The sequence below is a fragment of the Psittacula echo genome, assembly GCF_963264785.1.
Source record: "Psittacula echo genome assembly, chromosome: 7".
NCBI lineage: Eukaryota > Metazoa > Chordata > Aves > Psittaciformes > Psittacidae > Psittacula > Psittacula echo.
This window is the reverse complement of record NC_137740.1, coordinates 53,543,755-53,557,472: the sequence shown is the minus strand read 5'-3', so window position 1 is coordinate 53,557,472 and position 13,718 is coordinate 53,543,755. Positions and strand designations below refer to the sequence as shown.

Genomic DNA, 13,718 nt, shown 5'->3' with positions numbered 1-13,718 from the left:
AAAATAATGTACACTCGTGTAGAAGTTGAGCAGTTTTCTGTGCTAAGTCATGAGATTATTTTAATAACTTTTTCAGTCCCCCGATATAATGACAAATATATTCATTAATAGGTAGTAGCTAGTAGATGAAGCTACTCAAGTGAAGTTACTAATACTAGATCTTGTTCTGCTACTTGTGTGCATGTTGAAAGCAGTTTGCTCAGACAGTGAAATTGGTCATTCCTGTTGGTATGGTATCAAAGTAACTTGCATGGCCTTGCACGTTTACAATGCAAAGGTCTGGGTATGCAGGGGAATTCTGCTACAGATTTGTTTCATAATGTTAAGTGAAATGTTAAAGCAAGGTCCACATTCTCAGCAAAGTGTTGTGACTTGGTACTGTTGTGTCAAAGCTGCTCAGCTGGTAGTGAAGAATCTGTCTGTCAGTGTGTCTCAAACCTTACAATCGATCTATGTTGGTTCACTTGGTGGGCTAATTTCTTAAGTGAAAAATCTGCTTGTTGTGAAGCTTCTCGTAAAGCCAGAGAAGCCTTTAGCTAGCAAGGCAGTGAATCCTGTCAGAAGCCCTTTTTCTTGGCTGCTCTGTTAGATGTTAATAAGTTGTAGGAGGCTTCTGAAGATGGAGACCATGTGGTGGTGCATGTTCGAAGTGTTACAGACAGAGGGAACCTAAGTACATCAGTAACCAAAAATTCACTGAAAAATTAAGCTTGTACTGCAGTAGCCTGGCCTTTTTGTTGCATATGTAAAACTAAATTTTGACTGAGAGCTAGACCTTCCTCTTAATACAAAATAGGTACAATTTGTTGCAATGGTCTTAAATCTTAAAATCTTTTTCTTAAAAGCTTTTCTCCATAGTCTACAGTACAAGCGATACCAGAAGGTGTTAGAGTAGTTTTAATGGTTGTGTCATTCTTGAACATCATTAATTAAAACTTCCAAAAGTTAAATCTAACTTGAGAACAAATACTGTACCTTGTACTGAGCTGATCCACACACATCACAAAATCTATGTTGTGTGCGCTGCACATGCTGAGCCACAGGAACAGTTTTAATATAGCTAATGAAGAGTTATACATTAACATTTTGGCTCCTTTCTGTGGAGAACGTGAAGCATCTTTTTTGGAAACAAATTAACATTGAAGGAACTGTGACTTTCTTTATTCTCATTTTATATTTTATTTGCTTTCCAGGGTTGGTTTCAGTTTATTTATCTTGTTTCCTAGTTTTTGAGATGATGTTATTGTCATCTTAAACCATTTCAGAAGCTGACAATATTACTTTCCTAGAAAGAGATTTCTTCTCTTCCATTGCTTCACTCTCCCTCTATCAACGTTCTTTTTCACATTCCTGACACCTCTCATCTTTCTCTAAACTTCTCTCTCCCTAGTTCTTCTGACTTCACTGCTGTCTGAAGATTACATTTCATGCATCTGCCGCAGTTTAACATTGCTTTATTGTATGTTTGTTTTATGCTGTTTCATCCCTGAAGCCTCTATTTTTGGTATGAGTTCAACAAGGGAATTTCTATGCTGTTTGAAATATCTGTGAACAGTACAATTAGTGCTTGTCAAGTAAAAAGGAAATGTACTGAGGGACACAATTTGAAGCAACATTACCATTAACACTGAATAAACTACAAGCACTAGTTCTTAACAGTTTCTTTGAAATGTTGGTATTGAAGCTGTTTTGGTCACTTTGTTTAGCATTTATCAACTTGTGTAAATTTTAACTGATTGCTGGTTTAGATTTGAAGTTTGATATAAAAAAAATGGAGAAGGTGGAGGTGTAACTATCGGTAGGTTGCTACTGGACATGGACTACATCCTGAAGATATTTGCTCCCAAGCTGTGCTTATAGTGAAGCTCATGAATTTTGTTGCTGACCTGAAGAAAGGTTTAGCTATTGGAATTATTTTTTTTTTTTTTTCCCCCAGGGCAGTTGACTCATGAAAATTTACTTCTCTACCACAACTATCACTTTTCAATGAGGACATAATACCTACGACAAACTACTAGGAGCATATTGGTGTCACATTAAGTTTTTCTTTCATATTGTATGTTAGATTAAACCAGAGAGCTTACGAAAGGTTTGTTGGTTGCAGTACACTTTAATCCACTTCCCCAAAATGATTTTACACATTGACTGCAAAAGATGTGGGAGCCTGTTTGTAAGGCATGGCCACTTCTGGTAGCTTATTCTTGCTTAGGACAGACAATAGTTTTCAGCATTACTCATGGTGTATTATCTAGGTGCATCTGCTCACCTACAGCTGATCTTGTGTTTACTCACTGTTAAGCCTTTACCAAGATTAACTGTAAGGTACTAAACAACGTTCTGGATATTGTGCTTGGTTTGGAAACACTATATTGGACTCAAATGCTCAAGAGTTTTATTGAACTCCTATGTGCTACTGGTGTTTTTTGTCATGAATAATTAGCACTGAAGTTGGCCTTAGAAGATGTTTTATAATCCATTACCAATCTATGATATGTTCAGTCATGTGCCTTTTCACAAATGCTTTTAAGCACAATTCCAAACAAATAATTTAGAAATGCTTATGAACCCTACAGAGTAAAACTGGGGTATAGTCCTGTGCACTCTAAGAGGCAATATTAATGTCAGAAGTTACTGCTCCTTTGCTGTGCTTTCTTTGTCATGCCAGCATACTTGTTGGTGCACCTGAGCTGGGAAATAAGCAGAGGAGATCATCTGCTGTTTTGAGAAATCAGTCCCTCCCTCTGTTTCTGCATATCAATTCTCTGATGTAATTTATGACATGACCATGCTAACAGTTGGGTTAACACAGCTAAGACAGTAGGAAACTGAAGTGCAGGGCAGAAACAAGTAGATGAAGAGCATAAGGCAGAGGACAGAAATTTCTGAAGTCAATAGTGAAACACTAAGAAACATCTTAATGTTACACATAACTAAATGGCAAATGGTAGGTATCTGTGGTTAGCTCTTATTTATCACAGTATCTACATCTAAAGCACCTACTCTGATCCCTATCACATACTTGAACTCAAAGTATTTCAGATCTCCAGACAGGTGAAAAGTGAGGAGCAAGTTGCTATCTGAAGGGCACCTCATATGACTCACTTAACATTGTTAGATGCGTTAAAAAGAAATTTGATTACTCTCTGCAATTTTGTTCTGGTGCTGCAGTTTTTGCATTAGTATCAGACTTGTTGACTGCCTTGCATCTCAAGATGTTGATGCAACAGAAGAATAAAGCTTTCTTCAAAATAGTACTTAAAGATTTTTTTTCTTTTCTATGAAATATAAACGGTGCCTGAAACCCAGTAGTTGTAATAAAGCATTCATGAATCCCCACCACTTCCCCTGAAAAATAACAGCAAGCGTTACAGCAAATACTGCTTTCCTTAACTAGAGATGACATCATGTCATAGAGTATGAAGTGCCCAAGTTGTACCTCTATTTTATATCTGGGGGGAGGACTTTGGACACGACAAACCAAGGACATAGAGTTGTTAAAAGATCTGATTTTGACTCTTTGTTTTTCAATATTATAGGCATAACACCTAATATGATGTTATGCTTGGTATCATGGGGATGAGGACTTTTTGATCTTCTGCAATGGTTCTCATATTCAAATACTTTTGTTTTGCTTGTATTCAAATACTTTTATACATTGATTTACAATGTTAATAGGTGGCTGACTTGGGAAGAAACATTGACCTATATTGACCTAGATAGATGTGTGTTTTAGATAAAAGCAAAAATTATTATTTTTTTTTTTTTAAAGGGTATTTTAAAAGAACTACACTTCAGTGTCCTGCTTGTTTTCTGTGTGTAACTGATCTTTTACATGGTAAGCCCTCTGAGGTCTGTCTAGCTTAATTTTGTCATAGGCAGCATCAGTGTCAGTGCAAAGGGGAGGATATGATGTCAGACACTGTCTAGCAGGGAAGTTGTATTTTGTAGGTTATCACTGTTAAGCACAAATGTATTAGAAACATAAAAAAAAAAAATCCCCGTTTCCTTTGTTTGTGCAGTTCTGCAGTTGCAGTCCTCTTTCTGAGGGGAAAAGTATAAATATAGTTAATGAAACTTGCAAGTTACTACATGTTCAAGGGAATAAAGCAAAAGAATAACTAAGCAGTAACAAATCAGTTTTGTTCATTAGTTAAAGTTAGTTTTGTTCATTTTGTACTTTTCTGTATAAGGTTCTAGCTCAAGGAGAATTAGTTACAAACATAATGAAAATGTAAATCTCACTTTCTATTTTCTTTTGCTACTGTAAGTGTAGTTATATTTTTTTATCTAAATGAACAGATGACTTTGGAGAAAACCAAACATCTCTTCTTATCAGGTTTCTGTAAAAGAAGTTGATAGTATTGCCATTCCCATTGCAGGATGTCTTCTCAAGTTGATACTTGAGAAGACTTTTTAATCCTGTATCAAAGATGATAATCTTTAAGAGTGGAAGATAGTGAAAATGAATCATGCCACCCTGTGTACTGTGTATCTTTTTTGTGTATCTTTTGCAGGGCTGAATGTAAGTGCAATGCTTTTCCAATGGACTGGGCCATTCCCTGTAGAGTGAGAGGCTTGAAAGACAGCCTAGGGCTTTTGTAAGCCACCGTAAGAGAGTTGGAGGGTAATTGCATCAAAGAGAACAGCTCACTTCCCTTCACACTGCCCACTGTAGCAGGGGAAATTTCTTTTCTCTCAGAGAACAAGGGTGCATAACAGTATGCGTTTACCCCTAATAAATGTTGTGTTCTGAAGTAAATTGAGTTTGTAGTTTGTGTGACTTAGTACCACTCAGCAAAGCTAGAGCAAAGATCTAGCTGAATTTATATAGTCAATGGTTAAAGTAAATTTAGAAAAGGGAGAAGTGTCGCAATGACTACTTCACTCAAGACAGGAAGAGGAAGATCTCCCTCTTTTTTTAGCAGAAAAGAGGAAGAAAAGCTCCATTGTACAGTCTCCTTTAAGTATCCTTTTTGTTAATATCAAAATTGACAAGGAATCAGTTTAAATATTAAAGTGAAATAATACAATGGGAGTGAAGAAACCACATTTCACTTAAACTCCAGGATGCATACCTAAACCAATATTTTTGAGGTGCAATCAATAATGAATGCAAAAACACTCGTTTCCTTCTAAAACATTTGTGTGCTAATTTTAAACATCCAAGGTCAAGAACACCCAAAATGCATGCATAGCGTACAGACTGCTGGTGGAAGTTTAGGGAATTTGCCTGTTCTTGTCAAACACATAAAAATAGTCTTTTAAAGTCTATTAAAGGACAGTGGCAAAAGAAATGTAACTTTGAAAACCACACAGCATTCATTTATGTCTATTCCTATCTAAAATGTAATAAATGCATCAGAAAAGACAAAACCCTATTTAGTTCCGAGTCTTTCAAAAGGATACTACACTTTAAGACACTCATGCTATTATCTGCAGTGTTCAAGTGCTCTGCTTATCCCATGGCAGTGCTTGAAGTTAGGTTTCATTCCTTAAGCAACATCTAAAAAAACCCCAGCAAACCCTAAACAAGAAACCAAACATCCAAACCCAGCCCCCCAGAAGGGACTGTGAGGGATGGAAGGTATTCAGAGAACCAAAACCACAGAGCTGCAGACAGGAAGCAGCTGTGAACACTCCTTCCCCTAGTTCTTGCTTTGATGAGGTACTCGGCCTTTTGGACAAAATGAGCCAAGAGATTAACAGGACTGTGCTGCCTGTGCAGTTGGGACTTTTCAGTTCCTTCTAAGAGCAGAATTGTCTAGGGAACCGTTTATGATCTTGGACTATCAACCGTGTATTGTTACTGACCTAAAGTTTAAAAGTGGGATTTTAAGCACAACTTTTGTTTAATGCATACACATTTATGTCCATAATTGGATACTGATGATTAAAGACCTGCTCGTTACAGTCCTAGTAATATAGCATTGGGTTTTACAAATTCCTAGACAGCATTCAGTTTTGCTTCTCTCTGTTTTGTTTGTCTGTGAGTAATGCTTAGGAGTTGTGTGTGCAGTCCTGTGTACTTATGTCTGACAGCCCCGCTATTCCAGTTCAGGAGTTTGCACGATCAGAGGTATCACTTAGATAAAGTGTTCAAAATGTTCAGTGTGTAAAAAGGGTGGAGGAGGGGTTTGGCTAATGAGGGATCCAACCTGCCCTTAGCTATTGTTGGAAACTACATTTATGCTTTTGTTATAAGTACTGTCCTAGAGAAAAGTGCTGTAGATGTGAAAATAAAACAACAGAACTCTTCAGTTTTGGATGTTCCTAACTTAATGTCAGGTGTTTCACTTTTAGAAAGCGGGAAAATAACCTGTCCTCTTACGTCTTCCAAAGTGTTTTTTAAAAACTGTGTTCTTCTGTCTCTCTGGCTCTGCTTGCCTTCCCGGTTCCAAACTGCCCTCGTCCTGCCTCACCTCTCCTTTCCAGGCTTTGGAGAAAATGTAGCATCTTTTGTAGTTGCTGGTTCCCCAGGGCTTTTGATGTGCCAGCAGTTTGCATCTCTGTAGTTAGCTTATCTACAGACTGAAAGAGGCAACACCCAGGAGTTTTTTTGTCTTGGCTATTTTTTTTAAGTCTGGAGAAAAACATTCCTGACACTTTATCCGTGAAGGCACTGTGGAGAGACACTGGAGAAAATGGATGCAAATGAGACCTCCCTAGGGCAATGTATGTATGGAAAGGGTTTTGCATGCTCGGAGCCAGGCAGCCTTTCCCCCAGCAGCAGCTCTGTGGTCTGCCTTCTGTCTCAGCTGGGAGCTGGGGCTCTGTAAGGAGGAAGGGTATTAGACTGCCAAAACCAGCTTGTGCAGCAGCGATGTTACCCTTGCTGCATCTGCATGAAAGCATTTGGCACCTGGTTTCAAACCGTGCTTCGGAGTTGCTGGCAGGCTCCTGTCAGTCACAAAAAAACTTGGCTCGGGGTTGTGAATTTCTCCGCCGTGGTTCCAGTGGACAGTTGGGCTGTTTTCCTTACCGCCACTATGCCAGCTCTAAGCCTTGATGGTAATGAAGGCTGGAGTAGTCCTCAGGTGTATTTCCTGAGGACGTAGTTCAGTGGAAATGTAAGAATGGATGTGGATGGCAAAAGATGCCAGGATCGGGGCAGGTGAAGGTGACATCAGTGGAGAAACAGGCAGCATCCTGCAGGTGGTAATTACTCCTGTGGGAAGTAAGTTTATGACTATCCTTTGAATTGCAGCTATTGATGTCCTACACCTAAAGCTTGGATTGTGTTATTTGACTGAAATGAAAATCAGGACATCACTATGCAACTATATGTGAAAGTTTGTGTAATCAAAACCAGATTATTAGGTTTTTTTCCTTCTGCTGGAGGTCTGCAGACTGTTGTGTTTCTAAGGAAATGTTGATGTGGATGCCAAGGCTGTAAATTCTCTTTGATGTATTTGTGTCTGTATGACTTGGACACTTCAGTGTATGCCATAGCAATATTTATTAGAGGCATATTTGCAGAGCTGGTATTTGAAATTTGCTTTTTGGTGTAAAGGGTTTTTTTAGAGGTGCTGTTATGTGAAGTCCAGAGTTTGCTTTTAGCCCTCCCTCTCCACCCCCTTTCTTTTTAATGAGTTCTCATTCATTCTGCCTTTCTTGATAAGGCCTCATCTTTTCTCTTTCCCCAGAGGCTTGTGGTTTGATTAAAACTAACCCGAACCAACACAGAGTACTGACATGATACAGAAAAAGTCATATGGAGAGAAAAATGTTTGATTTAACTTAGGAAAACCCTTTACTTTGAATAATACGCTAATTAGATCAGCAGTGGGGTAATCATCCTGGAGTTGTCTGGCTACATATCTTTTTTTGTGTTTGTCAGCCAAGTTAAATATAAAAACTGTTCCTACAGGTCTTTTGGTTTAAAAGTTAATGATGGATTACAGTAAAATATTCAGATATGTTCTCTTTGCCCTTCACCCCATGTCAAGTCAAGTATTGATCCAGGGTTGTCTGGGGCCTGGTAAGGTACACAGTAGCAAATGATAAACCTTCTTGCATAAGCAAGTCATTTGAAGATACATTTAAGTATAGCTATTTCATCTTATCTCTAAATGACAGAGACACACAATAATGGTTTATCTTTTTCTATTTCCCCTACTTATCTCCAATCTGAGGTATGAGTGAGAACAGTTTAATGAAAACTCACTCAGCACCTTGGCATGAGTAGCAGTTCTGTCTTTGAAGTATCCTGAGTATGAGACACTTTTAATGGCCTCATAAGAGCCTTACCCTAGTGATGCAGAGCGTCTATGTCTTGGTTTTCTCTAGGAACATTGGATTTCTGTTTGCATTAGCTGTTTGTTTTTCATAATCTGCCTTGAACTCTGGGCAATGTTTTGTATATGCAGATAATTAATATGTGCACATAGATACCTCAAGACTCTCTACCTTTCAATACTCTCAGTCTGAGTCTCTAAAAGTTTTGGAGTTAATTTCTCCTACTAAATTAAGCCATTTGGTATTTGTTATATCAAAATGAATATGCTTTTCTTCTAATCAAAGTTTTGAAGTTATGAAGTGGGGAAAAACACACAAAATGTAATATAGCCTCGATAAGTAGTCTTATATGTAAGTATGTGTAACCATTTTATATTCATGGTTGTCTTGCTGATAAACTTTACTTTGAAACCACTTAGAAGCTCAGGTAAAATGGAATGTGGTATTTTGTGTAAGACATCGTGTATTAAATGAATTTCTTTTCTAGTGGAATTTCTGAGTGTCCTCCAAAATGTCTTTTGAAAGAACTGATTCTTGAAATGATAATGGTTAATGGTATTGATATTGTATGCAAAAGTGGAGGATGTTAGGATTTTGTCAAGCATGGAACAACATTCTTTCTGAATAACAAAATACAGGTAGACTCACTTTTCTGAGAAATCAAATAGCAAGTCTATAGTTTCCTTTGAGACCGTGGTACCTAAAGCAGTCTCATGCAGCCGTTAGGCTCTCATGACACATAGACCTTAGCTTGAAAGAAGTAACAACTACATGTAAACCATGCTATTTTTAAATGCTATTTATACTGATATACTTTTAAAATTACTGAAATTCAGCCAAAGTCAGTTGATGAGGGGGCATGTCATTAGAGATCCAAAGTTTTCTTGAACTGGAGTGCTTAGGATGAGTCCTCTAATCTCAGAGACTGGAGTGGAGACAGACCATAACCAAGGAGATTACCAGCTCTCTGAAGGATTAATTTTCCTATATGATTGAAGACTATCTCCCTCCTCCCCTCAAAAAAAAAGAAATTGATGAAGTAAAATGAGACCTGTTTGGGAAGAAACCTATGTGCATGTATCAACCAAGTAGCATGTCAAAAAGTAGGTTGGTATTGGAAATACTTTTTATTGGGAAATAACTGATCTATGTTATGCTAATCTGTCTCTATCTATTTGCGAAACCTATTTCTATGTACCTGCTAAAAAATTCACTTCAAGGGTGGAAGTGAAGTTTTCAACAAAATGCAATCCTCAGTTACTAAGCTAGATGCCCAGATTTTGAAAGCTGACTTGACACGTGGTATGTGTATTCTTGGTGACTTGTACTGTGTATCAGAAAAACATATCCTGATCTTGGTGCGTGTATGCAAGCAACTGCTTTGAGGATCTAGCCCACAAGTGAGTCTTTCTGGGTTTTATTGGCATAAACTCTGAAACTGATGATGCCATCGGTATTGTTTATCTCTTCATGTTTTCAGTTTAGGTAAGCATCTGAAATATAAACATGACAGCAGCTGTCAATAGCAAGGAAATGTTGCCTATTTGGGGAGACGTGAGTTGCAAAATGATGTACTTTTTGTTTCTTCTAAAAGTTGGAAAAGTATGTTTAAAATATACCTTGTTCTTGAACTGAATGTTTTGCAAGTTTTCAAACTCAGACACACCACTGCTATGGAAAGAAGTAAAATAGTCCCTCTAGTGTACTGCTGCTGTAAGTATGTGTAAGAGTATCTGATGTGATTGAAGATTATGGCTGCAGGAAACTGCAAAGTAGCATTTTGGCCAGGGAAATGAAAGTGCTTACATGAACTGAACAGTCTAACCTACAAAAGTAAGTGAAGTAAAGCAACAATAAATGACAAGCAAATGAAGTTTTGCTGTAGGAGTAATTCATGAAGTAAAAAGTTAGTGTAGTGTAAGACCATTGTCTTGCCTGATGCATCAGTGAGGAGCAGAGCCATTTGCCAGGGTGTGGGCTGAATTGTGGTTCCTTTTGCAGGGCAGTAGACTTGAATTCCATGTCACATTTTGCATAAACTGGCTATATACCGAAAAAAGAACTTGGATGTTCACATCATCTTGAAGTGAGCATGGCTTTGATGTGACTTCTAAAGACTTGCTTAACCTCTGTCTGACGGCATTAGTCAGTGCAAAAGAGCTTTATTGAGGTGGATGCAGGTGCATCTTCCTTTTATGTCTAAAAGTCTCTTGCTAACACCTCTAAGTTTGAGCTGTGTTGTAAGAGAGTCATAGAGTTAGTGAGTTTACAAGTGTGAAGGAATGTATTTGTTGCAGGATGTTTTGGAATATAAATGTTTCTTTTTTCACATGTGGTAGCTGGCCGGAACATAAACATGAGTCTTTACTTGGTATATAATTTCAATGCCTGCTTCTGTTCAGACTGTGTGTGCAAAGGCCCTACAGCCTTTTGTGCATCTGTTTGTTGGAGATCAGAGGCAGCCACAGAAGCCCAGTTGTTTTGGAGTTCAGATAAGCAAAGAGTGCTCTTTTGCACTCAAGAGTAAGTTTAGCCTCGTTCAAAGGTACAGGAGCATCTGTCAGAATCCTTGCTGTGGAATAGAACTGATCAGTCATTTAGGTTTAAATGGGTAAAATGATTTAAGGCTCCACTGAAAGGAAGAGAGCAAGGCAAAAAAAAAAAAAAAAAAAAAAAAAAAAAAAAAAAAAAAAAGGCACATGAAAAGCCCTAAATTGAATGTTATGGGCTGCACTGTATGGTGCAATGTAATTTTGGAGTTCAGAATTGCGCTATATTATAGCTTCCTTCACATAAACTCTGTAGGGTTCCAAACTAGCAGTGTTCTGAGAAACTCCCAAGTCAGTTTGCTCAAAAACAGGTATTTTGCTGGGGTTAGTTTGATTGTTTTGATGAATGTTTACTGAAGCTTTGATTGTTTTTCTGGCAACTACAAACATGACTGTGACCTTCCCCATTGACTTAGAAATTTGGAAACTCTTAAGACTTCCTGCAGTGGGTCAGAATCTAAGAACTTCAATTCCATGTGGAAGAAATTTACTGTAAATCATGTTGGAGCAAATACATTTACACGTATGTGATGTTTAAGTAGTTTGGTGACCAGAAGTAATAGTTTCACATACAATTACTTGTGTGAGTATTCCTGACATTTTCTTAGCCTTCTTTAAGGAAACTAAAAAGCCAGATAAAGTCTCCCTCAGTAGAAACTGTTCTGTTTCTTGACAGAGCACTGTTCTGCTTTAATAGGACTCATCAATGAGTAAGCATTACCTTTATTTTGTGGAAGTTATGTCTGTTTTCAGTTACGTATTTTAATCTTAAATGCACACTGTGGTGGTTAATGGTCTTAGGTTCTTGACTGTTATGTTTTGAAATTGAAGAATAGTGATCTCTGCCCATTACCTTTTCTCTGTTGTGACGTCAGCATGGCCACACTTTAGTAATTCTGCAGAACACTGTGTGCCTCTGATGAGATATTGACAGTTGTCATGGTGGTTGTCATTTTCTTCTTTGTAGATAATCCAGTGTTTCATTTTTTCTTGTTGGCTTCTTAGCATATTAGTTTGCTCTTCCTGCAGTGCCAGACCGTCTCCATTGTAAGAGCAGTTAAAATTCTTAGTGGTCTTCTGTTGTCTCTAGTCCTATAGTTCCTTTCTGTGTGTGCATGCTCTCATAAACATTTGTCTGGCTTCCTCTGTGTGTGGGGTCCCGTCCGTACCCCTCCCTGAAGCTGTCACATCAGTTTCTGAAACAGTTTTTATATTCTTTTTAATTTATAAGCCTTGCTTTTGTTTGTGTTCAAATTGTAGCTGTAGCATGTAATTTAGAGGTACATTGTTAAGTCATCTTCCTAAAATGAATATTATACTCTGTTTTTTTGTAAAGAACTTTTTTTGTGTTATCTTGAAGCCTATGAAGAGTAAGAAATACTTCCACTGGGTTTGACTGTGCTAGACAAGTGTGAATCCCTCTAAGGAAAAGGGTGTGTGTGGGTGGAATAGTTTGCAAAAGATTTTCTGTGTGCTGGAAAGTAACATGTTGGAACAAGCAGGGGATGTTTAGTTCACCAGACTTGCCCACCTCTGTTGCAATAGTCATTAAACATCTTCTACTGTGATTTTGCCAATTGGTGTTCACCCGTATGTCAGGACAGATAGTTTTTTTTGCCAGCTACTGAATTTTCAGCTAACTTCTTATACTTGTCTCGTGCAGTTTAGCAGTCCTTGCAGTCCTGCACTGGGATTCTTGCAGGTGTGCAGAGGCAGGTTCTTTTCTGGAGCGGAAACCAGAACTCCCCTGCAAAAGCAAGGCTCTTTACAGGAGTCTTTTTTTTTTTTCCCTTTTTGGCCTTTTGACTTACACAAAGTAGTTTTAAATTTTATGGTTTATTCAATCATCTTTTATTCACAATTTCCAAAACTTATTCTAGGCTCTTTTGCAGTTCTGTTCATAGGGAATTGATGTGTCTGCAACTTTGATTATGCTCATAGCATATTCATTTGCTTTTATTATTTGAATTTTCTGTAAGGCAAAACCAGATTTTGTTGACAATAATTTTTACAGCAGCTTAAATAAACCCAAAATGTTCATTTCACAGAAGCAGTGTAACTTAGTTCATTCTGATTTTCTTTCCTCATTTGCATGAAGTCTGGTTCACTTTAGAGACTTCATAACTTCAGTTTAAGCTCTGTAGTTGGCAATTATTCTCTGTAGTTTTTACTTTGCCATTCTCCTGTGTAAGAATTTCATTGTCCTTCCTTTGAGAGATGTACTCTTAACTCTGTGTTTTATGGTCATGTTAGTCTTCTCATTAGAACTTCAAAAATAAACATTTTGAATTGCAGAGGTTATTCCCAAATGTCCATGGAATATAGTATTTCTATAATGCATTTTGATACTACTGAAATGAGATCTTACTTCAGCTTATTATGGATTTTTAGTAGTGAAGACCCAATCTGAAAGTTCTGTGGAGGTCATGGGAACCTTGTCATTGGGAATATGGAATCCAGACAGGGTGTAATTTTAACACTTCTTCTCTTTCTAGCAAATAAGACTTGACTATATGATAGTACTCAAAATAATAGAAAATACTCATGACAATGATAATATGGTAGGCATAGTATGAATTGGTCTTATATTACTATAGCTGATGGCAAAATTAACTCCATATGTGTGATCATATGTACATGTATTCTACCCTCCCTGATGTTCTCCCTCTCTGTGTAACCTTGAGCACTTAGAACAGGTGTTTTCTTAAAATAAGATCTTCAAGACTACTGCCGCCCTCTAAAAACATACAGAGCTTATGGGCTCAAATGTGCAGCTTCTTTAACTCTTTGGTTAATCAGACATTGCCTTTCTTTGGCAGGCAGTCCTGGAGAGGTAGCTTTCTGCTGATTTGGCATTTGGCTCCCTCTTCTGGCTATTGTTTGGAAAAGCCTCAAATTAATACTTTCGGATTTTCTTTTTGGAGGTACAATAAA

At 37.7% G+C, this 13,718-nt stretch overlaps 1 protein-coding gene across 2 annotated transcripts in view; it reads left to right on the top strand.

Moving 5' to 3' along the window:
- Positions 1-13,718, top strand: part of VAV3 (vav guanine nucleotide exchange factor 3) — a 165,295-nt gene that overhangs the window by 44,470 nt on the left and 107,107 nt on the right. The gene's annotated exons all lie outside the window — the stretch shown is intronic.